The sequence below is a fragment of the Tupaia chinensis genome, unplaced genomic scaffold (assembly GCF_000334495.1).
Source record: "Tupaia chinensis unplaced genomic scaffold, TupChi_1.0 Scaffold149184_1, whole genome shotgun sequence".
Lineage (NCBI taxonomy): Eukaryota > Metazoa > Chordata > Mammalia > Scandentia > Tupaiidae > Tupaia > Tupaia belangeri.
The window spans coordinates 998,978-1,002,195 of record NW_006209032.1 but is presented as its reverse complement, the minus strand read 5'-3'; the positions used below and the strand labels follow the sequence as shown (position 1 = coordinate 1,002,195).

The 3,218-nt window shown below is 56.3% G+C and overlaps 1 protein-coding gene across 2 annotated transcripts in view; it reads right to left on the bottom strand.

The window, feature by feature from the left end:
• The window catches only part of CCDC71 (coiled-coil domain containing 71), a 3,989-nt gene extending 3,813 nt beyond the window's left edge, over nt 1–176 (bottom strand). For both annotated transcript variants that reach the window (XM_006170970.3, XM_027769307.1), the window contains exon 1: nt 109–176. The gene's annotated coding sequence lies outside the window, so the exon portion shown is untranslated. The remainder of the gene's footprint in view (nt 1–108) is intronic.
• Between the last annotated feature and the right edge of the window lie 3,042 nt (nt 177–3,218).

The following is a 3,218-nucleotide window of genomic DNA, read 5'->3' as shown; positions in this document are numbered from 1 at the left end:
GCCGGATGAGGCCGCGGGTCCGGGAAGAGTCGGCCGCCCGGCCCGTCCGCCCTGCCGCCTGGAGGGTCGCCCCTCCGCGGCTTGGCTAGGCCCGCGGCTCCAACCTACCGGCGCCGCCGCGGGGACCCAAGACGCGCCTCTGCGCCGCCTCCGCTGCTCCAACATGGCCGCCCGCTGCGCGCCGGAAGTGCGCCTCGCTTCCGCTTCCGGGACCCGGCCCGCCCTACTGACCCTTGACCCTCGAGACCCCATTTCCCGCCAAAGCCTGGGGGAGGACCAGATTGGGTACCAGGGAGGGCTGCCTGGAGGTGGTGACCAAGGAGACTGCTCCAAACCCAGCTGGTCCTGTGAGGGGTCTAAGGAGCAAAGGCGTCTCCTATGTGGCCCTAGGCTGGACCCATGGGACCTGGGCTAGGGACTGGATTGGGGCCAGCTGACCTCTTTGAGCTGGCCTGGTAGCATAGAGACATCTGGACCTTGCCAGATCCAGTGCCTCTCCCACCCTCTGGTCCTCCCGCAGCCACTGACAAGGTCTACTTTGTCACAATACCTACCTGATCAGAGAGGAGGGACCCTGAGAGAGAGTCTCCGGGGAACCCCTTTGTTTTCCAGCAAGGGTACCTCCTCTGAGGACAGCAGGCCCTTCTTCGTTCTCGAGCACATGGCATGAGAGGCTGGTGTGCGCATGGAATCACAAGCGCTGCACTCGAGCCCGAAGTTGCACACATCCCAGTACACCTGTGTGGGCCTGAGTGTGCTTCCCCAGGCTGGTGTGCCTAAGTCTAGTAGCAACCCTGGCCCAGCCTCGCCTCCTCAGTGGCAGGAAGTTCCACTTCTAGGATTCTTGTCCTTTGGTCTAGGAGACTGGGACCTTAGTCTTTCCACCTGTGCCCTGGGACCAGCAGAGAGCCCAAGGACACAACCCTGGGAGTCTGTGACTTCAGATGAGGGGTCAGAATGGTCTCCATAGTCCTAACCAAGGGCCCCTAAGTCAAGGTGAGGAGCCCAGGTGTCATGGGTGAGGTGTGAAGGCATCTGCACTTGGGGCAGAGCCTGAGCCAGGAAGCAGAAATACTGCCACAACACTTGAACTCTGACCTTTGCAGTGGTGCCATACACAGTAGCTGAGGGCAGGTGGGAGCCTACTCACAGCTATAAGAGGGTGACAGGTGCTTCGTTTAGGAAGTGGGTACTCTTCTTCCTCTCTCCCCATAGAACCACAGGATTCTATATTTCTCTGCCTATAAAGAGGGGTCCGGGCATCCCTAAAGACAAGTGACTACTCCACTCAGGCACACCCTAGGCCTCACTTGGTGCTCTTAGCTTCCCAGGGCCTCAGCACTGAAGGCAGGGTACTTGGTGCCTTCGACTATAGCCATGGTGTCCAGGGAGAGCTGCAAAATCTACTCCTTTGTGGTAACTGCTTCTAGCCCCATGTCCTGGTGGAAGGATGGAGTCCCAAGGGCCAGGGTCTCACGAGGTACAATCAGGAAGTCCCACCTTGGTGCTCCCAGTCCCCATCTATGGGTAAGCCCTGGTCCTGGCCATGGCTGAAGGTTGGCTGTTCACTCCGGGACCAAGCCAACCTCACTTTCTACCCCAGTTGTCACGCACGACTTCTCCACAGCCAGCTGTGTTGGCTCCCTGCAGGACCAAGCCAACCCCACTTTCTACCCCAGTTGTCACGCATGACTTCTCCACAGCCAGCTGTGTCGGCTCCCTGCGTGCAGGCCAGCCGGAGTTGTGCAATCAGAAATCACTTCCAGGAAGAACACTAGCACAGGTGTGTCCTGGAAAGACAATCCCTCTCTTATGTTCAGCCCAGAAGTCAAAGCAAATGGAGGATGATCAAGAATGGTGAAACTTTGCAGCTGCCAGGAAGATTTTAGCTGAGACAAGAACCACGGGGACCCCCTAGTTTTAGCTATATAATGTTTCATGGTGAATTTTGCAGTAGTAGTTTTGGGGTTACTGTGGTAACAGCAGGTAAAAGGGCAGTGGAGCCTGCAAGGACAGATGACTTCAAGAGTTTGGAGGGGAAGAAAGGAGAAACCTAAGGGGCTTGGGGTATTGGGAAGTATCTAAATACAAGTGATCTGTAATTGCTTAATTGCTGGGAAGGAGGGGAGCTTGGAAAGGGAACAGGGGTAAATGTGAGGGGGTCTGCAGGGCAGTGTGAGCACCCCATAGGGGGAGGCACCAGTGCCCTAAGTGAGGACCAAGTCGGAAGTAGAATGGGAGGATGGAGGCATCATAGTCAGGGGCCGAGTAGTTTGTAACCAGCCTTGGCACCATCATTTCTGCCCAGACCCTCTGATTGCAATTGCTAGCCCCTGAAAGGGGATGACGTCTCTTTCTCTCTGGTTCCGGGGATGGGTCTACCCCCACTTTAGGCAGGCCAGAAGTCAAGCAGGCTGGGCAATTAATGCTTCCAAGAAACTCTATTCTCAGAACCAGAGGGAATTCAAGAACAAGTACTTCAGCCTCTGCTGCTCTTGTGGGCAGCAATAACATGAGGCCCATGTCCTAACTGGCTTCATTCGGCCCTAGCTGGCCGCAGTGGTTAACCTGCTTGCTGACACCTTTGTCACTGCTCTCCTTGTCCCCTGGCTTCTCTGCTGGTGCTTCCTGACTTCACCTGGCACACTAACTCCACGCACTTTCATCTGTCTACAGGCCTGCCTTGAGAAAATTAAGACAAACACTGTCCACAAAAGGGGAACAAGGCAGTGAGCAGACTCAGACAACTGCAAGGACCTCTTCCCACAGGTGACCACAAGTGGACCGCCAGCTCAAAGACTCAGCAAAGACACTGAATGATCAGAAGAAAGTTTGGTCCAGGGTCTTGGTCTGAGCTAGGTGGGCCCCCGCCACATCCATTTGCTCTCACTGGAACCCAGAGTGGCTGGAGGCAGGCCCAGGACTGGAAAGATGGCCAGTCACAAGATGCTCTGGGTCCCGGAGTAACCCAGGTCTCAGGACCTATAGGATGGGGTCAGAGTGACCAATCTGACGTCTGGCCTCTGGCTCATCTAACCTATCCCCTGCTTATTACCTTTCCCTCTTAAAATTCCCCCCACCGAGACCTGAGGCCGGCAACGTCCGCTCTGCACTCCCCAGGGAGCCCCCACGTGTATTGTATTACCCACCTATTCTTTGCCTTGTTTTGTGCCCAGCTAAAGGAAACCGGGCCAGCCGCCCCTACGACAGAGGCCCAG